Genomic DNA, 23,597 nt, shown 5'->3' with positions numbered 1-23,597 from the left:
GTTGAAAACATAACGAGAACAATGGCAATATCACTTTTGTACCGAGACTGAAATCTTTGATTATGTTGATATTGAAATATAATTTGTTAGATAAATGATTCAAGAGTCTTAAATTCAAAGTCTCTGCATTGATAAGATAGATGTCTGGCTGGAGGTGGAGTTACATGTTTCTAATTTTATATGAACATATTCATCCAAACTTCACCACTTCTCTGGAAGTGAAACAAATACAAGCTATTCTTTAATTTCTCTTATTTCCTCTTGGCCTTACCCCAAGTTAATGTTTCTCTGTATTCATGGGCATGATGAAAAAAAAAGACAGACACAACATTATTCAATATCTTTCATAATCTATTTTAATCCACAATGTTTTACAAATAGTTCTGGAATACATTAATGGAGTACTGTGAAATGGGATAGCCTATTTCTGCACACCATTGTAAATGAAATAATTGATGATTTCTGTATCAGTAAATTTTGACCAGAAATTTAGGCTCTTTCACATCCATTTCAGTATTCCATCCAAAAGATCCTTTCTCTAACAGGGAGGCACTCACTCAATTATGTATTGGTGTGGCAACAAGCAGAGCAACACAGAAACTGCAGATGTTGGGATTCTGGGCAAATAATGAGAAGCTGGAGGGACTCTGGGAGCAAAAATGGTCAGTCCATGTTTTGGCTCAAGACCCTTTATCGAGATTGAAGTGCAGAGTGTCATGTCAAATATGTCGCATGGGGGGGGGGGAGGGGGGTAGAAACTAAGGAAGGCTTAAGAGGTGCCAGAGTATTGGATAGAAGGTAGGAGAGGTGGAGACACTAATGGAGGGAAATACCACTTGGAGAGAGGGAAAGTTAGAGAGAAAAATTAATGATGTGATTTGGTAAAGAAGAGATGGAACCAGTAGAGCCAGATGGAGTGTGGGTGACTGGGAAATGGAAATATCCATGTTCATGCCATTGGTTTTAAGGCTATGCAGGAGAAATGTGATGCTTTGTTCCTCAAATTTGCATTTGCCCTCATTGGCCAGGGGATGAGGCCAAGGATATTCATGTTATGGAGGGCTATGGATTATGGATGCAGGTCAGTGGGACTAGGCATTAAAAAATGGTTAGGCACAGACTAGAAGGGCCGAAGGAGCCTGTTTCTGTGCTGTTGTATTCTAAGGTTCTATCTTTCTAGTTGTTCATGGTTAGAATTGAATCCCTGGCTGCTAGCTCAGAGACGAGTTCTACTACTAAGCTACACCAGCATCTAGTCATCTGTATATGATTTCTTCTTTCTTCTTTTCATTTGTCAATTACCCAAATCACTATATATGTGACATATAAAACCAAATTAAATTTAGCAGGAAGATAATTTTAGCTCATCACCCATCCCAGAAATTATTCATTCAGCTATAGTTTGCTTTTCCTTTCATTACACCATCAAAATTAAGGGGAAGACATAAAAAAAAAGTTTCAAATGACAACACAGCAGGCAATGAGATTTCTTCATAAGCAATTAATTACCTGAAAATGTTCTAAGGTTAAAAAAAATCCCACTGCAAGCATAAATATTGCAGCTAGAAGGAAATCAAAAATATAAGGATTCATATTTGTTATAAATCTCCTGTCCAGGAAAGATGGTCTGATTTAGATTTATACTACTTAACTGTGACAAACCACCTTCTATGGCGGTTTGCTATGGTTTATAAATTTCACTGGCATCTTGGATATGATAAAGAGCAGGTTCCACTGTGTGCTTTCAAATTAGATTGATCAGCAGCATTAAATGCAGCAAGAATATGAAATTTTACAATGTATGAGCTAATACACTTTATATTTGGATCATAAGTGCTGGCAATATCCCCACAGCATTTCAAATAGTTTTATGCAAAAGATTAATGAGGACTCAACTTTACAGCAGAAATATTACAAAAGCCCCAGTTAGACTTTGTTGTTGATTTCTTTGTTTATATTACTGAGAATACCTGAACCATAAATTTAAATTTGGACATACAGCACAATAACAGGTCAATTCTACCCACCCATTTAATTACACCAAATTAACCTACAACCTGCAGAACGTTCTGAATGGTGGGAGGAAACTTGAACACCTGGTGAAAACCCACGCAGACATAGGGAAAACGTACAAACTCCTTACAGACAGCATGGGATTCGAACTCTGGTCCCAATTGCTGGTTCTGGTACAGCACTGTGCTAACCGCTACACCAACCATGTCTCTCAATAAGGCTATGAAATATTCTCAAATGTATTGGAAGCTGTGAATTATAAACAAATCTCAGAACCAAATGTGTCTAGAATATGAAGACTAGAACACGGTGACACCCACTCCATCAGTGAAAACCTATGTTTGCTATGTATATTTTATGCAGTGTAGAACATGGCATAGTGCCCACTATGAGTGCCAATCTCACCTCAAACTCCATGACTGAATCCTTCTGCTCAGTTTCTGGCTTTTTACATTTTTATAATATTCTTAACAATAGCATGAATGGCTCACTGATCTATCTCTCCTCATTGTTCATTCTATCAGGGCCTGGGCTATATCCTTTCCCCTTGGCATTTTTCATCCTGCCCATCTGGTTTCATTCTTATCCATTCTTCACCAATGACACACCTGCAAAGACTTTTCTATATACTCCTGCACTATGACCTCCCTGAACCCTACCTCTCTATGCCTTTCTCAACCAAAAATATCTCTATTTCATGCAACGATCTGGGATAGTCCTAGATTGTTTGACTCTGTGTCATATTAAACCTCAAGGTAAACTTTGTAACACAAGTCTGCATCATCACCAGTTCCTCCACCATGTCCTACTCCCATCAGGAAAGAGATATAGGAGTATCAGTGCCAGAATCACCAGGCTTATTCACACAGGCAGTGAGAATGCTGAATGACTGTATGAACTCATACTAATCTTCCAAGACTATTATTTATTAAACAATTTTTATTTACAGTATATGCATCGCTTGTCTGTATGTGTGCTATGTCTGGTTGTGTGTTTGGATGTTTTTGCACCGGGGACCAGGAACACTGTTTCGTCGTGTTGTACTTGTACATTCGGATGATAATAAACTTGAACACACTCATTCTTACATTGGAACTTGAGGTTACCTAAAATTATAGTCCATGTAATAAACCACCAGATTTTATTCAACTATCAGCCCTAAGCTTCCTGGTCTAACATTGGATCTCATCATCATTTTAAAATCTAAGGATGGTCATGGTGTTTCCTTTTTCTAATTTCATCCAACTCCATTTTATTCCAGAAAAAAATCTTACTATTCCAGCCACTTGAACATTCTAAATTTAATTCCTCCACAGCTGGTGAATTTTTCTGCCTAAATTCTTATCTGCCTTCACCATTTTTTTTTCCTTTAACAAGATTTTTGGACCCATCTCTTTGATTCAACATTTGGAGAAAGATGCTGGATCTTCACAATAAACTAATAGAAATAGTTGGAAACATTCAGTGGTGCAAACACTTTCCTTGGAGAAAAAATGTCGATCAGAAACGTGACATCTTAAAATCTTGTCAAATGACTTGTCAATTTTTATTTGTTAATGCTCCCATGGAGCATCAGGGATGTTTTGCTCATTTCAAGATGTGAAAAATATTCAAGTCGTTGTTGCAGTCTTTTAACTTTTGTGTCTCATCAAAGTGTCTTCTTTGAGATCTCCCCGTCTTGTGACGTATGCCACCTGGATCAAAGGGTGCAACATAATTGTGAAAATACCATCACCCACAAGAACATATGTTCTAACGTTGATATGTACCATGTCCCTTCATGATATCGGTTACCAATAACCAGTGCAATAAAACTGGTACTGTGGTGGGGCACCACGATCAATACAAAGATTAAACCCCACTACCTCAGTTAAGAAATTAGCAGAAATAGTTCTGATTGTTTCCATTATTTTAATAAGACATTTGACAAGATCCCCTATGAGAGATTCTTTCAAAAAATCAAGAGGCATGGATCCATGGAACCTTGGCTGTGTGGATTTTAAAAAACAATGGCTTGAAGGTGGAAAGCAGAAAGAAGTAGTGAACGGGTAGTATTCTGCCTGGAGGTTAGAGTCTAGTGTGGTACCACAAGGATCTGTTCTGGGACCCTTTCTCTTTCTGATTTTTATAAATAACATGGATGAAGAGGCAGAAGGATGGGTCAGTATGTTTGTGAATGATACAAAGGTTGGAAGAGTTGTAGAGAGAGCTGAAGGTTGTCGAAGGTTACAAGAGGATATAGACAGGATGTAGAGTTTGACGGAAAAGTGGCAGATAGAGTTCAATCTGGATAAGGGTGAAGTGATGCATTCTAGAAGGACAAACCAGAAGTCTGAGTACAAGATTAATGGTCGGCTACTTAAGAGTGTAGATGAATGGAGGACCCTTGGGGTCCAAATCCGTACATCTCTCAAGGTTGCCTCACAGATTGATAGGATAGTTAAGGAAGCTTATGGGATGCTGGGATTCATTAATAGGAGGAGATGAGTTCAAGAGATGAAAGTTCATATTTCAATTCTAGATATCTCTGGTGAGACCACACTTAGAGTTTTGTTTTTAGTTCTGGTCACCTCATTATAGGAAGGATGTGGAAGCTCAGGAGAGAGTGCAGAGGAGGTTTACCAGGATGCTAACCGGATTGGAAAGAAAGTCTTATGACATAAGGTTAGCAGAACTGGGACATTGCTCATTGAGCATAGAAGGATGAGAGGAGACTTAATAGATGTCCACAAGATGATGAGAGGCATAGATAGGGTGAACAGCCAGCACCTGTTTACCAGGGCATGAATAGAAATCACAAGACAACGTCAGTACAAAGCAAAGGAGGGGGAGAAGTTTAAGGGGAACATCAATGGTAGTATTTTTACAGAGTTGTGGGGGCCTCAATGCCTTGCCAGGGATGGAGATGGAGGCTGAAATATGAGGGGCAGTTAAGAGACTCCTGGACAAGCGAATGGATGGAAGTAAAATAGAGGGTTATGGAGTAGGGAAGTTTTAGTACTTTTTTTTTAAGGAAAGATGGGTTGGCACAACATCAAGGGCCGAAGGCTCTGTGCTGTGCTGCAATGTTCTATTTTTTATGTTCTATAATCCAAATGTGAGCCAAGGATGAAGATGATGGGTGTTATTATTTAAAGTTCACCACTTAAATGCTGTCGTGCCTTCTAATTTTATTCAAGATATTTCCAATGATTTTGTTGTCACCAATTTTGTGCTTTGTTCATTCAGTAAAGACATTTTTTTGTTTCTGAATTCACCTTTTTATAGATGTCCCATGTCTGACAAATTAGATGGAATTATTATATTTAAGAAGCATGGAGGAAGCAAAATCTTAGAAGGATATGGTTCTTTGAAGGCAAATGGGATTAACATACATGGGAGAAATTGTTGGTATGAATATTATGGGTTGAAGTGTCTATTACTGTGTTGGACTCTTCAACTCCATTTCCAATGTTCTTTGAAGAAATAATTCAGATTGCTTATCTATAATATTTAATGTTCTTCAATAAGTCTCCCATTACTACCTTTTTTGCTGGTATGTGAAGATTAAGCTTCAGTAATCTCTCCAATATTTCTTTACATGTGGGAAAGTTTTGCTTTTATGATTAATGGTGCAGGATAACTGTTTCAGACATTCTCAAGATCAGAGTTATAAAGAAGACCACTGCCTTTAAAACCAAACAGTAATTGAAATTTAGTTACAGCAGTTAAACTTGGTACAAAATGTAATAAACATCACATCGTAGATTATATATTTTACATTCAGCTAGAAAATTTGACATTTATGTCATTTGTGCTCATTGGAAGACTTCATTTGGAATTGAGGAAATTCTTTAAATTAATTCTTCTTAAAATACTTCTTCTAAGGGACAGCTCTGATGTTTTGAAGAATCGATGTGACCATTCCAGTGCCCAGGATTATTTTATTGAACATTAATTGTGCTGAATGTCAGGAAGACATCAAGGTTGGTCCCTAAAATAAAAACTGAACATGCTCCAGATACTCAGTGGTCAGGCAGCATCTGATTAATAATTCAAATTGATTTGTCTGTAGAACTGCCATCCCAGAAGGATCTTCCTTGAAGTTGGTCCTTTAGAGAACCAAGGGCAAATTTAGAAGATAAATTTGAAGTGTTTGTGGCTTCAAATGGTGGCAGGTGATCAGTATCCTTAAATAAATATTTGGAAGCACTGACTAATAAAAAATATAGTGCCTGTTATATCTCTCAATGGTTTCCCTTGCAGAAGGATATCTCCACAGCACCCGCAAGAGTGAACAATCAGCATTACAGTATTGTCATTGGGTGATTAGGAGGGAACAGTCAAAGTCACTCTATTGTGATCTTAGTTGGAAAAAGTCACACCAACAATCTCCCATTGTAGTTAATGTAAAACCAAAACTTTGAAAAAACAAACAGGAATGATTTATGCCACCACCGTTATCCTATTTGATTTTATTCAACAACAAAAAACTACCTTTAAAATACAAATTGAGGAAACTGCTGTACTTTTTTTACTTTGGTACATTTGTCATAGACTTTACATCGCACTTTCACATTTGTGGGAGTTTGACAACAGGTGAGATTTGCATCACCATTGTTGATATATGTATCCTCTTTGCAGGTTGTCCTCGTTTTCAATCTAGAATGAGGATTTACACAAAAGCAATTGCCAATTGCCAAAAGTCCAATCTCACGTTGCCCATGGCCATTTTTTTTTTACAACACTATCAACTGAGTGCAACTAATAGGCATTTATGAGCTATTTGGCAAGAAAATAAGAACATTAAGAAAAACAGGAACAGGTGTTATCCATAAATATGCTGGAGAAACAGATATGAAGCATTGAGGCCAAAGATGTTGTTTACCATTTACTCTTTTGGAAGCAGTGTGACCTGCTGAGTTTCTCCAGTACATTTGTGAATTGCACGAAACCACAGCAACCGCAGACTTTCTTATTCTATTTGGCCCTTTGAACCAGCTCTGCCATTCGTAGATCATGGCTGATCATTGGACTTAGTGCTACTTTCCAGCATTATTGTATTATCTTGGTTTATTTGATATGCAGAGCTCCATTTTAGATGTATTATATTAGCACTATGACCAAGCCACAGCAGCCTTTTGTGGTGGAGAATGCTACTCTGTGTTAAGTAATTTCTCCACACCTCTGTCCTGAAAAGCTTACCCATGCCCTGAAGCAGTCCTTGATGCCTCTGGATCTTCCTCACATCATGGCTGCTTCTCTTGATGAATTGTATCTATTTTGATGAGTCCTCAGGAAAGAAGATAACCAAAGAATTAGGAATGCTAAAAGGGGCCATGAAACAGTCTTGGCAAGAAAAAATATGGAGAATACCAAGCATTTTCCATATGCATGGGGAAGATGAGGTTGACTAGGGAAAAGGGTAGGACCGCACATGAACAAAGGAGCTAGAGGTAAGTGAGGTCCTCAATGAGTTCTTCACATTGTTAGTCACCAAGGACAAGTACATGGATAATCTTGATATCAGGGAGGAAATGTCTTGTACATGATGATCTAAGGATGGAGGGGTAATACATAGTTTCAATGATTACACGAAGGTTGCAAATGAGTGGAAAGATACAAAACTGCACTACCTGTTTGTCTTTGTTTTAATCTGTTGCCATTGACCATGACTGAATTAAAAAACAAGTGCCTATATACAGCAATGTTTCAATTGTGCAAACCTTGGTTTATTTGGATAAATGGTGTAATCTTCCCACAAATTTTAACTCAACAGTATTTGACTCAGCATTTTTTACAAATTTTAAATTTATATATATATTTTTTTTAAATTTAGACATACAGCACAGTAACAGGTCATTTCGACCCTTGAGTTCGTGTCACCCAGTTTACACCCCATTAATCTACACCCCTAGTATGTTTTTGAAAAGACTCTTGCTGCAAAAATAGCCTTTTGATGCCCAGGTTCCTGCCATCTTTTAAATTTTATAGACTTGCTAATAGTCAGAAAAGAACATTGTTTCAGAGAGAAAAAAAAGACTTTTTTTTATCAGGTACTGCATGTAATAGCCCTTTCGGCCCTTGAGCTTGTTCGGCCCAATTACACTCATGTAACCAATTAACCCACTAACCCTTTACATCTTTGGAACATGGGTGGAAACCCATGCAGGACATAGAGAGAATATGCAAACTGCTTATAGACTGCGGTGGATTTAAACCCGGGTCACTGGCGCTGTAATAATATTATGCTAACCATGCTTCCCTTAGATGCTCAATCTCACTCTCTCTCTTTCTCTTTTCCTCTCACACACTCACCCTCTCTCTCTCTTGCTCGTTCTTTCTCTCCGTCTCTCTCGTACACACACACATTCACTCCCACACACTCTCTCTCTCTCACATACTCTCTCTCTCTCTCTCTCTCTCTCTCTCTCTCTCACACACACTCATATTTTCATGCACATATGGCTATACTCAATACCAAGGGAAAATTCCAAGTGTCCAACAAATTAGCTCTGTTTGATAGTGGACCACAATCAGTTTTCCTCCATAGTGTGGACAGAGAATAAAAGTCCATTTTAATTCATGGATATCGCAGATCAAAGATATTTTCTGCTTTTTTTTATGAGAGAATATAAATTCACTGTTCCAAGTATTGTAAAATTAACTCTTAAAAATGTCATCATATTCCAGAGAGACAGTAACCTTCGAGCTAATTGAATGTCTACGTTCCAATAATTATTGCAAAAATCAATCAAACTAATGCTCTGCAAAGTAAAGTTAGGACAAACCTGTGGTTTGTTGATTGACGTGGATTATCCTAACCTTTGCCCTCCTTCTCTGCTATCTTTTAAACCACAAAGATCTCAAGATAAATTCCTTGAATGTCAAAGTTCAAAATTGTAGGGATATTCAGAATGGCTGTGTGCTTGGGAAATCCTGTCTCATGATCTTTCTGGAGTTGTTTTGAAGAGGTGACCAAGAGGGCATGATGTGAATTGTCCATATGGATTTTAGAAAGGCATTTGAGAAGGTCTTACATGGTAGGCTGGCATGGAAGGATTTAATATGAGAGGGAAAAGAATGAAAAGGAGCCTGTTTCGCATAGAGGATGATGTGTAATGACATAAGCTGCCAGAGGAAGCTATGGAGGTGGATGCAATTTTTCCTTTTAAAAGATGTGGATAGGAAAAGTTAAGGGAGATATGTGTCAATTGCAGGCAAATGGGTCTATGGTGTGCAGGCAGCTTTATCAGCATGCATATTGGACAGAAGGGCATGTTTCTGTGCTGTAAAACCCTGTGACTCAGTTGGTGGATCAGCACTTGCAATGATAAAATTAAATAATGAAACATATTCAAAAGATAATGAACAAACAGATCATGAAAAAAAAATCCTGGATGGAAAATCTATTAAGATCAAAATTCTGATCATCAGTTACTGACAGAATCTGGATTTCTTTGACAACTGCACAAATGTTGTGGGGACCACAGAAAAGATTAATCTTTATTCAGTTATGCAATATTGTAGCCAGTGACTGTCATTCAGCTGCTTTGTGAATTCATCTACTTTGATTGGTGCACAGTTTCCCAACAGTCCCAAAGTCATATCACATTAGTTTCATTGATTTTTGCAATAATTATTGGAATGTAGACATTCAATTAGCTCGAAGGTTACTGTCTCTGTGGAATATAATGACATTTTTAAGAGTTAATTTTGCAATACTTGGAACAGCGAATTTATATTCTCTCATAAAAAAAGCAGAAAATATCTTTGATCTGCGATATCCATGAATTAAAATGGACTTTTATTCTCTGTCCACAGTATGGAATCAGATCATATTTCATTTTCTTCTTATTAAAAGAGTTGAAATTGTGGCTTTGATAGTTAGAGATATTAATTAAATTTCTAAAGCATGACACTGCAGTCATGGTCAGTACAGCTGTAGAAACTGCATTGTACTAAAAAAAAATTAAAAGTGATTTACAATCGTGAAGTATGCTTTCTTCCTAGCCTGCAAACACACTTTCCTTAATGCCTTTTCATTCTACTGAAGGGTTCATAAATTATTTTACCAATAGAATCAGTCCTCCTTGATTTGTTGGATAAATGTTTTCTGGATTCTTGCAATGATTTTCTATAAAACTCAAAGTACTCATGGTCAATGTTGCCTTGTGATTTGTGACTGAGTAATTAAGCACCGAAAGAACTACTTCTGGCTCCAGTCAGAAGCGAGTTGAACGCTTAGTTGTAAAACATCACTTCAAATCTTATTTTCATTGTGCTAAATCAGTTCGTTCATTCAAATGCAACTGTTGAGTTCCTCCAGCATTCTAATTTTGCTCACCTCTACTTTTGTTTTTCAGCTGACAAATTTACACTTAATTCTATGGCAGAAGCACCATTGAAATCCTTAAAAAGAGAAGATTAGTTCAGTAATTAATCTTTAAAGAGATTAAACAATTTTAAAAATAGTGCATAAAATAACATGATTGTGCTATTTATTTATCTGAAGCTTCTCCTCACACTAATCTCCAGCTGAACATTTGAAAGAAAATTATGTATTATTTATTTTAACTGGAGACGAGCACTAGTTTCAGAAATTTAAAACGTTTACAAGCTCATCCAGAATGGAGCAAAGATATCAATTATACCAATATCATATGATGCCATCAAAAAAAATCCCATAAATTCAGAATTCTGCTATAGCTTTTCAACCACGTCCACTTTCTCTTTCACCATTTAAAATGCGCTTAAGTCCTTCCATGGACCAACGGTGTCCTCCTATGGTTCAGTATCAAGCTTTGTTTGATTGCATATCTTTCTTGATTCTGATCAGAATTTGCTTGGTTAAAAATACAATGTAAATGCATTTCTTGATGTTATTGCTTTTGTGAGCTGAATCCGGAGATTTAAGATTTTGCAATTTGAAATTATGTTACATGACATAACAAAGACATACACCACATACTAACAGCAGTTCAGCCATTTGACTTCAGAGATGTGCATTGCATGAATACTGAAATGAGTCTCAAATTGCATGCGACCCGATCCTTTACCTATTAACCGCAGATCATGGCAGCAAGAGGTTGTGATGACTTCTTCCATCAATAATTTTATCTGTATAATAATCTAGCTGCATTAATTGGTACAATTGAGTATAAAGTAATTGAATTTGGGTTTTTTTTTAGCTGTTATGCCTTGAGAATTTTATTCAATTTATCTCTGGCAATTGCTCAGTTACCAGTAGGCTTAACAGTAAGCAATCCAAGGAAGCACTGATGATGCAATGTCATTTTGTTTGTGCAGGTTTGTATTGAAGATGATGCTTTCTGCAATGACAAAGGAATGAATTTCTTCACCAAACAGAAGTCCTGCTCTCTAACCTTACTCCTTCACACTTCTCTGAGAGATAAACTAGTTTTGGTTGTCCCTCTGAACCGCACACAGTGCAATCGTTGCACTTGTTCAATTAATGGAACTGCTAAGTGATAGTGTGCCTTTGGTATGATTGCACCTGCTCTTCCTGTTTAAGTGAAAATGTCAGTTGGATGTTAAAAAGACAAAATGTGCAGAAAAATATAATCTTGTAACTTAGCACAATGTTTTTATTTTTCCCCCCCAATCCAGACTGTGAAGAAGCTAAGATTATGGAGGATTGTATTTTTCTGAATTAACTGTTGTGCCATGATTTTAATGCCTGTGCATTGCATCCATGGTAACCTATTCCCATTGGGCATGGCACAAAGAATGATGTGGCCTCTACCACTTATGTGTTGGCATCTCCTTCAACATGATAGGAAGTGAATTAGTGATTACCACACCAAATGGCTGTGAAGATGCATCTGTCAAGGTAGCATTTGGTACATGGAATCTCAGAATTTGATGTGAGAAAAATAATTGTGTAGAATGTGTGAGTGGCAGTCCAAAGTTATGTTTACACTTCAATTAACATGTAAAATTAATCTTATGAGCGTTGGGGCTATAGATATTTTTGTGGGCAAAGAAATAAGGAAAATGTGAATCGGGAAAGTTGGATTATTGTCTTGAAAGTTCCAGTCCGATCATTGAATTTTTTTGTATATTAAATCTGGATGTCATGCTTTAGTGCTCAAGTGCTTTACAGCATCTTCCAATTGTTGTCAAAATAATATGTTTGATATTTATTGCCACTGTAGTTAGATGTTGGATTCATTTTTGAATTTATCCATAAATGCCATTATCGATTATGCTTGGAGATTTTGCTGTTTTTTGAACTTTCACAAATAGAACTTAGTATACAAATTATGCATCTAGTTCAAGAAATACATACTGCCTTAAAAATCAAGACAGAGAGTTAATTTTCTGCCTTCCTTAATTGTGAAACTGCAAATAAATAGACTGAATGTTACTGTCACCATGAGTTAGAAAGGACAAGCATAATTTGTTCATTCATTGTGTGGACATATAAATAAACATTAATTATCTGTTACCTTAAGCTTGTGTTGGTGTTTCACCTCAAATTGGCAAGTAGGATTATATTGGGAGAATATAAGATAGATTAGGAAGGAAAGCCGAGTATCTAATTGAAACTGAAATTGTACAAGGATGGTCTTGAGGTTCCACAAAAAAAATCACTAAGTTGAATTACAAATAAGGAAGTGAGAGAGTGAGGGAGAGAGGGAGAGAGAGAGAGAGAGAGAGAGAGAGAGAGAGAGAGAGAGAGAGAGAGAGAGAGAGCCCACAAGTTAAAAAAGGCAGACAGGACTAATTGGATTTTAGGCAAATATATTTAGCATAATTTGGATCACATCTGCCTTTGAAGGGATTTATTTTGTAGTTGCTAATGTTTGTGCCTGTTTTCTTCCTAAATGCATCAGACTTCTGATTTTTCTCATTACATCTAAAATGAAATGGTACAAAAGCAAAACTGATAAACCCATCTCATTTCTGCACCACAGGGGGCTTTAGGATTTGGCAGAAGGGAATTACTTTAAAAAAATAAAAGATGTGATTAAAGTCAATGTGCTCAGCAAGTAAAGTGAAAAGCTGTCAAATGCAATCTATCTTGGTTATGACAAGGTAACTTTTTTCTTAATTAGATTTATATTCTGCTAAGAGTTAATATTTTTAATTTATTTTCTATTTCCATGGCAACATGTTCATGCAATATGTATCTTGTGTTACTTTCTGTGGCATGTCTACTCCATTAGAGCTTGGAAAACCAGATTATATGTCAGACAAGGAAACTAGATAATTCACTGTTGTGAGATACTACTGACAATTCAAAGCCATCTTCAAAGAAACTCAGTTGCTTTCAGAATGCCCTTCAAATCATATGCAATAACAAATGGGGTATAATTACCGCTCCTTGATCATAACTTGTTCCCAACCATGAAAGTGTCTAATTAATTGTTTTTTGGCCCATTTTCAGCACATCTGCCGCTACGATTCAAAGAGTTAAATCACCTGTCATTTACAATGTCAGCTGGAAGGTGCCAATGATACGATGGCTTTTCCAGCAAAGAGCACATCCTAAAAATGAAAGTAAAAGAGAATGTTGATAATAAGTTGGTTATGTTGGGAATGAACCAAATACTAATGGATCGATATTCTAACAAAAGCTATTCTATACAAGTGTTTGCATGGAAAAATCTTGTTTCATGATGTTGAACTGGGAATTTTATAATCAGTTTTTAGAATATAGAACACTACAGTGCAATGCAGGCCCTTTGACTCTCGATGTATGTTGTATTGACCCATATATTCTAAATCCACCCTACTCTGCAACCCTCTATTTTTCTTCCATCCATGTGCCTGTCTAAGAGTTTCTTAAATTCCCCTAATGTTTCAGCCTCTACCACTATCCCTGGCAGGGCAGTCTGGACACCCACAACTCTCTGCATAAAAAAACCCAGATGTCTCCCCTAAACTTCCCTCCTTTCACTATACACATATGTCCTCTTGTGTTTGCTATTCCTAGGACAGCCCTGGGAAACAAGTATGGGCTGTCTATGCCTCTCAGAATCTTGGAGACCTCTATTGCCTCCTCTCATTCTTCTTGCTCCAAAGAGAAGAGTCCCAACTCTGCTAACCTTGCCTCATAAGAATTATTTTCCAATCCAGTTAACATCCTGGTAAATCTCCTCTGCACCCTCTCCTTACCTTCCACATCCTTCCTATAATGAGGTGACCAGGATATTATGAACACAATACTCTAAGTGTAGTCTCACCAGAGATTTCTAGAGTTGAAACATGAACTCTCAACTTGAATTCATCTCTTCCTATTAATGGAGTCCATCATCCCATAAGCCTCCTTAATTATACTATCAACCTGCGAGGCGACCTTGAGGGATGTACGGATTTGGACCCCAAGGTCCCTCTGTTCATCCACACTCTTAAGTAACTGATTATTAACCCTGTACTCAGCCATCTGGTTTGACCTGGACCAGGTTTTGCACTGGACTTTATATTGTAAGCTCCATTTTGCTTTCCTTCTGAAAGAAAAAACAAGTTACTGTTGCTTGTATGTCAGGAAAGTTAACTGCAGATTCAATATAAATGATTTGGGGCATTTTTTTTTTGCTTGCTCACTGTGATGGTGAATCAACAAGCAAAATAGCATTATAATTAGAAAATAATTCATAATGTCAGCAAATAAGTTCCAGGTATTCCATCATTGCATTTGGAACAAAATCTCTCAGTTCACCAATGCTTGTGAAAATAAATTATAACACATTTAATAAAGGATAAGAATATTTTAAACATCTAAACACTGACATTATGAAGCAACATTGACAACAAGCTGGACTGAATCTTTTGTGTGTTAGAGAAATACCTTGAGGTTGATGAGAAAAAAAATAACAACTTATGGTTCTACAACTACACCATTTTCCTGGCTTGGCCTGAGGGAGTATCTTTTTTTTAAATTTATTTCTTTGCTTGACATTTCACTCATCAACTCAGAGAAGCACAATATCCCAGAGGAAGATTTGTCTCTTGGTTAACAAATCCTGTGTACTAAATATCAGCACTGTTGAGGAGATGAGACTGTTTTCTTCTGATCTGTTCTACTCGAATAGAAATCTCCAGTTACTCCAACTTAGAAGAAATTTAATTTTCTCATCTCAAGAGGACTAACCTGAAAGCTTTACCTACCAAAGAACTCATGTTTCTCTTTCTTATCACTGAATCTCAAATCTAGAGCTTCAATCCATCAAAACTTAAATTCTATCACAGCATGGATTTTCTAGCTGGGTGATGAGCCTGACTGTAGAAAGCACACTTGCTCTTTGCAGTTGCTCGCGTGGGAGACTGCCAGTGACAGGTTTCATCCAGATCAGTTCTTTCCTGAAATACAGAGATGAGAAATGAGCCAGCGATCAGATGCTGGAACCTGGGTCAAGGACAAAGCACAGAGGTACTGAGGCAACGGCTGGCTATCAGCTGATCATGATTGGCTTAAATAATGTGGTCCCCCCCTTACCGTAGACCTGCCACTCTTAGCAGTGGCAGATTAGCCATTGGGCTGAGTAAGTTGAAGCCTAGAGGCCGGGAAGGTGAGGGAGCCTGACGTCAAACAACAATAGAAATAAGAGATACAACCATAGAAATGTTACCTTAATGATGCCAAAGGGAATTAAGCCACAATATTAACAATATTTTTAAATTGCAACAATCTGTAGCTTTCAACGCTTTTATCGATTGACTTTTACCTATTCACTGAAATCAAAAGAACAACAGGCCCATTCAGGGTGGCGGCGGCAGCTTAATATGGGATCAATGGTCGTCTTCATTATCGATAATCCCTCACACAGCTGGAACCACTCTATGCCAGTACCAGGGAAGCGCATTTGCCTGTTGTCACCTGCCTTCTATCTGTGACAATGTACCCAATTTTAGTTGTAACATTAATTCCAACAATTGTAATCATAATGCAGGTAAGTATAACCCATAAACTTCAGGAAATTTTATTTTCTGTTCAAATACAATTGCACAGGAGTTGGACATGGGAGTACTGGAAAACTAATGTTAATAAAATTGTTTGATCTGACTTGATCTTCATGTACCATGCTTCTTTGAAATAAATGTAAAATAAAATCCACTCTTAATACCCAGGCAAAGGAGTCAGAGGCCTCCATATGACTGCAACCCCTCCCCTCCATGCTTCCCATTGGCTGGGAGGCACGGAGCTCACTTTCCATTGGCTCACTGCCCAATCAATTGTCAGGTGGCCGGTGACACGCATCCACTGTCAGGCTATGCCACAAACAGCCAGGGCAGAGCAGTGGGTGGGCAGGGGAAAGGGGGAGAAGAAGCAACATGCTCCATTGCAATGCCTCCTGTACCGTCACAGCTCAGAGTGGGGCAACCACCCAGTCTCACTAAACGGCAGCCTGACTTTAAGGTGTGTTTGAGTGAAGGAGCCAGCATGGATCTGAAGCAGTGAAGAAGCCTATGGAGTCATGGGTGCTACCGGGCCTTCAAGGCGATGGAGTTGCTTCGTTCAGCATTGATTGGTTTAGAAGCAGTAGTGCTAGAGAAGCATCTGTAGGTCCAGTCTGGGGAATGAGGGTGGCAGGAACAAGGTGGGGTGGGTGGGGGGAGGGGGGGTCGGTGGCTGGACTGGAGTGGAGAGGGAGTTGGTATATTGGGAAATTCTTGCAGCATTGAGAGCTTGACATACTTTTGAGTGGGTAAAGTTATGCAAAAGGTGGGTGTCAGATGTTTGGAGAGGAACACAATTTCAGTGCTTGCCATAGGCGTTATTTTCTGTAGATGTGCCACTGGGTGGTTGGGCATGGCCTGTGAATTCCCCCCCAATCCATGACGCCGACCCTGAGTGGCTTTTCTGAAGCTCAGCTTCAGGGCCTGGGTGGTAGTTAATCGGCCTTTGACTTTTAGACCTGCAAAAGGCACAGAATAGTTTTGGGGGGGGGGGGGGGTAGATATTTATCATGTACTGCCAGATGGGATCAGTTTAATTTGCCATGAGGATCAGAACAGACATCATGGGCTGAAGGGCCTGATCCCTGCTGAACTATTCAAGATGCAACAGTCATGAACTTATTCAGCAAGTAGGCACCATGTAGCAAACAGTTTGATATTTATTCAAGAATCAAGATTCCTTTATTGTCATGCAATAATGCAGAAAATGTCCTACTACACAAAATGTACTTTTGCCTGTAACGAGTCACCATTAGTATTGCCTGGTGCCCCTTATAGTAAAAGAAAGAGAAGCAAATGAGTGTCCCATCAGAGTCACTGATGTCCATGAATTCACTTCAAACACTCCAGCAGCCTCTGCAGCCATATGAATCCCTGTTCGAATCATTCGCAACCTGAGCTCCAGAACAAAATGTCCAATGTTGTCCAGCTTCTGTTCATCGGACGATAGGTTTTACCACTCTGATGGCTAGGAGAGCAATTCTTCTTCTATGGAAAGACCCGACGCTGCCAATTATAGTTCAATGTTTTATCCAACCCATGGCCTGTTTGAATTTAGAGAAAATTAGAAGTGCTACATTTGATTCCTCTGTTAAATTAGAAGAAACTTGGTGCCTATTCATATAGTATTTTCATATGATTAAAATTTCTAACATTTTTTTTTCTGATTTATTGTCTCTTCCTGATACAATTAACTTTCTCTTTTGGGTGAGGACCAGGCTTCTTATGTTTGATGAACACTGCTCCAGCTTTTGTTTTTTTTTTAGATTAGTATCAGGGGTTTTACCATAAAGTGACTCTTGTATATTGTAATCTTTTCAATCATGTATCCTTATTCTCTCTGTCCATGTCTATTGTATGCTTTATATTAAAATCAATAAAAAGGTTGAAAAAGAAAGAAGAAAAATACGATACAATCAGGAGCTTTCAGTGCCCAAGGCCCTTGGGAAGCCCTTCTTGCCTTCAGCACCCTCTCATATCTTGGTTCCTTCACTGGTTCCTAAGAGCGAGTGTCCAGCAGCCTGCAGCCTTTGTGAGTCATTTGACTGCAAGTCACCAGCAGCCTACAACCTGTGTGGTTCCTTCTGTTGCTGTGCCCCTTGGTGGTCTTCTGCCATGGTATCATCCAATAGGTTTGTCTTCTATGTTTCCTCTTCCCAACAGTGGAGGAGGGGGCATGGACCTTTAATGAACCCACAGAAAATAGGGTGAGAAATCCTGCCCTGAGCAATGGCAGAATCTTCAAAGTTCAAATTTATTGAAATGACATTTATTGATATCACATACAACTCAGATTTATTTTTCTGAGGGCTGGACTTCGCAAATTCTAGACCAGTAACGTAAACTATGTTCATCAGGAACTATACAAATACAGATGTAAATATAAATATGCAGTAATACATAACAAGCATATGAATCCTCAATCTGAACGAGTCTATAGTTCAAGAATCTGAGGGTTGAATGATCGTAACTATTCCTGAACCTGGTGGTATCAGTTCTGTAACACCTGTACCTCCTTCAAGAACAGAGCACGTCTTGGGTGGTGTAGATCCTTGATGATTGATGCTGGTCTCTGATGGCAGTGTTCCAGATATAAGTGCTCAATGGTGGGGAGTGTTTTGCCTGTTATGTTATGTACTGGGCTGAGTCCACTACCATTTGCAGGATTTTTTACTCAGAGGTATTGGAGCTCCCATGCCAAAAGGTTTCCAATGTCATCCTGAATTTCCACAGACTCTGGAGGAAGAAATGGCACTAAAATTTGCAAAGAAATTTATATGATTGTTCCAGGACAGGTCGTCTGAGTATAATGGTCTGGGGACACTCATACCCCCAAACATAAAGCCCTGCAAAAGGGAGTGAAAACAGCCCAGGACATCACAGGCAAAACCCTCCTAACTATTGAGAACAGCTGCTCCCCCTCAACCATCAGACTCCTCAAAACAAACTCAATCAGGGACTCATTAAAGGACTCGTACTTTTGTACTTTATGTCATGTCTTATCTGTTCAGGTTGTTTTTGTTTTTCACTCTCTTTGTTCATCATTTCCTGTTTTATTTTGTTAATCCTTGCCTCATCTCATCCCTAGTTCCTTTCCTATGGGTTTACCTACCCTTCCCTAATGTGTTTCACCTGTGTCTGATTAACCACCTGTATCTTTTTATTCTCCCCCTCCCATTGTGTATATAAGCTGTCTGCTCTCTGCTAGTTTGTTGCAAGCATTTTACCCTAGTGTTTGTCTGCATGTAAGTGTGTGTGTTTTTTAAATCTTTGCACTATTTTTGACTTTGCCTTGCTGATTTGTTTGCCTTGCTGATTGACTGACTGTGTACTGATCCTGTGATTCCTAGTCAAGATTCTGATTATTGCCCAACTGGCCTGTTTCTGCTCTGTAAATGGTTATATGGAGTTGTGTGTTTTGGTCTATTCTCTGTAAGCCTAGTTCCTTGATACTTTATTTGTTTCTCTCTGTATCATGCAGTTGGTTTGTTCATATGTTTTTTGCTTGAGAGTACATTGTGTTGCACTACCAATAAGTGATAATTCTGCCTTCCCTGCAGGGAAAAAAAATCCCAGGGATGTGATGTCATGAATGTACTCTCTCAATTCTGAGACTGTGACATTTAATAATCCTCTGATCTCCTGTCAAACAATAATTGTGTACCTCTGGTTTTCCTTCCCTAGTGTTCACAATTAGTTTATTGGTCTTGTTGACGTGGAGTGGAAGGCTGTTGTTAAATAACCTATTCAGCCAAATTCTCAAATTTGCCTGTTTGCTGATTCATTGGCCCTTTTTATTCATTCCACTGCAATTGGTATCATCAAAAAACTTATTTATAGCAGCAATTGACAGTTATGTGATTAGTGTAAGTAGAGCAGGGATTGAAATATGCATCCCTATAATGCTCCAGTGCATATGGAGATTGTGGAGATGTTTTTTACCAAAACAAACTGTCTAAGGCAGTTGTTCTCAACCTTTTTTTCCATTCACATACTACCTCAAATAATCCCTTCCTCGCCACAGAGGACCTATGGCATCAGATTCCAGGATTACTTGAGGTGATACATGAGTGGAAAAATCAAAGGTTGAGAACCAGTGGTCTAAGTTCTAGATCAGTGGTTCTTAACTTTTTTCTTCCTGTTCACATATCATCTTAAATAATCCTTATGCCATTAGTGTTCTGTGATTAGTAAGGAATTGTTTAAGGTGATGTGTGAATGGGAAGGTTGAGAATCACTGCTCTAGACTCAATTGTTACTGAAATATTTTGCTTGTGAAAAATGGTCCTTGGCCCATTTCCTTTGGATTTATGAACTGCACATAACAAGTCAGTTAGGTACAATTAAAACAGGTTTTCAAACTTTTTTCTTTCCACTCACGTACCACTTTAAGCAAACCCTTGTTAATTGGAGCACCTATAGGGAATAATTAGTGGCATGTGATTGGGAAAAAAATTAAGAACAGCTGTTCTAGAATTAAAGAAATCCAGGATCCAATTGCACAAAGAGCATTGAGGTCCAGGTCATGGAGTTTATGGATTAATTTTAAGGGGATGTTGGTAGTGCTATAAATCAATAAAGGGCATCCTGATGTATCCATCATTGTAGTCTATATGTTGCGGAGATTTGTGAAGAACTACTGTGATGGCATCTGCCATAAACTTTTTGCTGCAGTAGTCAAATTAGAACTGATCCAAGTTATCATTCAGGCAGGAGCTGGTATGCTTCCAAACTCTCGACACTGCATTGCTGTGGATCTAAGTGCCATTGGTTGATGGTCATTTAAGCAGGTTTCACATGCTTCTTGGGCACTGGTACAATTGAAGCATGTTTGAAACTGGTAGGTATCTGAGAGGTTGAAGATATCTGTGAATACACTAGTAAGTTGGTCAGCACAGATGTGTAGTACACAGCCAGGTACTCCATCAATACTGAATGCTCTCCTTGATGCACTTTGCTGAAGGTTATCTTCAGAAAAGGATCCTTGAGAGACAGGTGTGCAATAATTCCTCCTTGTTCTGTGGACATCTGGAAGTGAAGCTCTGCTACCTGCTATGTTGCAGGATTTGGCTTTACAGCAGGTTACATCATTATATTGTGTCTTGGCCAACACAAAGCCCACTTCCAAATTTGACAGGTAGCAGAATAAAAGTGCAAAAAAAACTTACAAGCTATTAAAAATTGTAAATGATTTCATTTTTTAAAAATTTACATCTATAAACACTGACAGAACATTTAAAACATTTCAAGCCATTATTCTTTGAAAATGGTTTGCCTTTTCCTGCTGTCATCTCAGCTCCACAATCCCTGAAGAAGTATGTATCTTCTTGACTCTTAACAGGATTTAAGAGTTTTCCTCCCAGCTTAAAAAAAGGTATCCAGGTAGTCCAGTGGCCAAATGGATTGGAAGTGCTTGAATTTTTGGACTTTACAGCATATCATAACAAGATCTGAGCCATATTTTCAAATGGAAATTAAGATCTTGGCAAATAGATTGTTCAAAGAATCTTCACCTATTTCAGCTGCAATTTTCTTGTGATACCATAATTCAAAAAGGTTTAATAGTGTCTAAATTATGAAAGGTAATTGAGTACATGAAGCAGGTTGCCAAATTATTTCAATTAAATTTAATTAACTATGAATTGGAGTTACATTTGTAATTCAAGCATTCTTGATGTATTCATTTACATTATTCTCATTTAAGGCTTCATCACTTTAACTGCAGAGAATGTAATTCCAGAAGAAATTAAAAAAATAAGTGTTTTGAAAATTGTGCATGCTTTCAGTTAATTCTTGTTAAAGTTAAAGCTAACATACTAATAGGATTGTGTCCCAATTAATGTGACAAACGTGTGAAGGATCTGCTGAATGGGTTTCTTTTCTAATGCTATTAGTGAAAAAAGAAAATGTGATATCAAAAATAACATCAACAAATTGCATTTAATGGGAAGTCAGAAAGCCAGGGTGCTTTATGGGGTCAAAGATAGGGATGGAAACCAAGCCAGGAAGAAGGTACTGAGAATGCTGGACACTTGAAATCATGATTTACCTCATTTCTGGACTCCACATATACTCAGTCAAAAGAGAAGACTGGGATGAGGTGGAGATTGATGCTGCTACACCGCTCCTGCCTCTCCATCATTGCACAGACTGTTGGCTTCAGCAGAAGGATATTGAAGGGCTGAGGGGGAATAAAGGCAACATGGACTTCACATCGACCCTTTAAATTTTCAATGGGTTTGGTGTGAAACTTGTTTTACTTTATTCTGCAAGAACTCTGTTAAAATCCTAAGCACTTGCATAATTGATTTTAATAAAATGTATTAAAATTGTTTTAGATTTTCCCTTCCCAATATTACTTTATTTTAATTCAATCCATTTACTGCTGTTTTCTTTTTTCTCAAAAGAGAAATAATGTCATTTTATTCCTTCCAACCATTGATTGTTTCAGAGTCATGACATTTTGACTGGCTGAATAATCAATGTCTTTATTCATTCTCCAAGATGATTATTTGATCGATAAATGTCAGCATCCTATCTGATGAGCAAGATCTTTAATGAAGCTTTTTTCTTTTGTTACAGCCAGAAATTCAGACCCAATGTCTGACATTTCCTGGATTCTATTGCATTTCCAATTGGTATACAAGGCCAATTGTGTGGGGTTAATGTTTATTGCTCACCACTGATTATTAAAAATGTAGTGGTTAGCTTTCATCCTGGATAATCAAACTTTGTGAAGGTTCATGCACACCACCAGGCAAGGAGAAGGAATGCTTCAATCCAAAGATGACAGATAGTGTGACACAGGAAATCATAACACAATTGAGGGCTAAATCTACCTGCTTTTCTTGATCATAATTGTCCAGGTTATGGATTGTTTTTGAACAAGATAAAACAAACAGCAGCAGGGCTTCTTATAAATGGTCTTCACTGCATATATGATGCAAGGTTATGTGCTTTGTCTCTACTTCTATTCATTGTTCTGTCATAACTAAGTTCAGCTCAAACACAATGTAGAAATTCAATGACATCACTGTAGTTGTTGGATGAATGACTTGAAACAATGTCAAAGAGCACAATGAAGATTGATAAATTGGTTGGATGGTGCCAGATCAATAATCTTGATTTCAAAATCTCTAGGACCAAGGAGCTCATTGCTGATTTTTAGGAAGGGGAGGGTGAGGGACCATGCACTTGTGCGAAAAGAGGTGGAACTTCAAGTTCCTTGGAGTCCTTGTCAGAAAATTTCTGGGCCAGCACATTAATGCAACTACTTACCCCAATTATTCTTTTTTAAAAAAAAGAATGGGGGGGGGGGAAGAGAAACAGAAGAAAACCAAAACAAGAATCAATACATTGTGGAATAAGGAAACCCCACCACATCCAAGTCCAAATCTTCAAATTTCCAATTAAAATAATCCAAATATTGGCTCCAAACCTTCCCAAAAATATAGTATTTATCTCTCAAATTGTATGTTATCTTTTCCAATACAGGACTTAAATTCTGAATGCCATCTCTGCAAATTAAGTTCTATTGGATCTTTCCATGTACTTGCTTTCCACTACTTCTAATGGCAGTCTCAGAAAAGTTGTTTGAAATTTATCTAGTGTGTATAATAAACAAATTCCATTTTTATCACAAATTTCAAAAATTTATGAATCTAAATGTATTTTCAAAA

The 23,597-nt window shown here is 37.9% G+C and overlaps 1 long non-coding RNA gene across 1 annotated transcript; it reads right to left on the bottom strand.

Moving 5' to 3' along the window:
* Positions 1-3,592: 3,592 nt before the first annotated feature.
* Positions 3,593-22,843, bottom strand: LOC138741704 (uncharacterized). Its single transcript, XR_011343684.1, has 3 exons — positions 22,758-22,843; positions 7,198-7,285; positions 3,593-3,707 (listed from the first exon to the last, which is right to left on the bottom strand). It is a non-coding gene; the product is annotated as an uncharacterized lncRNA (long non-coding RNA).
* Positions 22,844-23,597: the final 754 nt, after the last annotated feature.

This window comes from Narcine bancroftii, chromosome 8 (assembly GCF_036971445.1).
Source record: "Narcine bancroftii isolate sNarBan1 chromosome 8, sNarBan1.hap1, whole genome shotgun sequence".
Classification (NCBI taxonomy): Eukaryota; Metazoa; Chordata; class Chondrichthyes; order Torpediniformes; family Narcinidae; genus Narcine; species Narcine bancroftii.
Note: the sequence above shows the minus strand (reverse complement) of the source record. Positions and strands in the feature narration are given on the sequence as shown.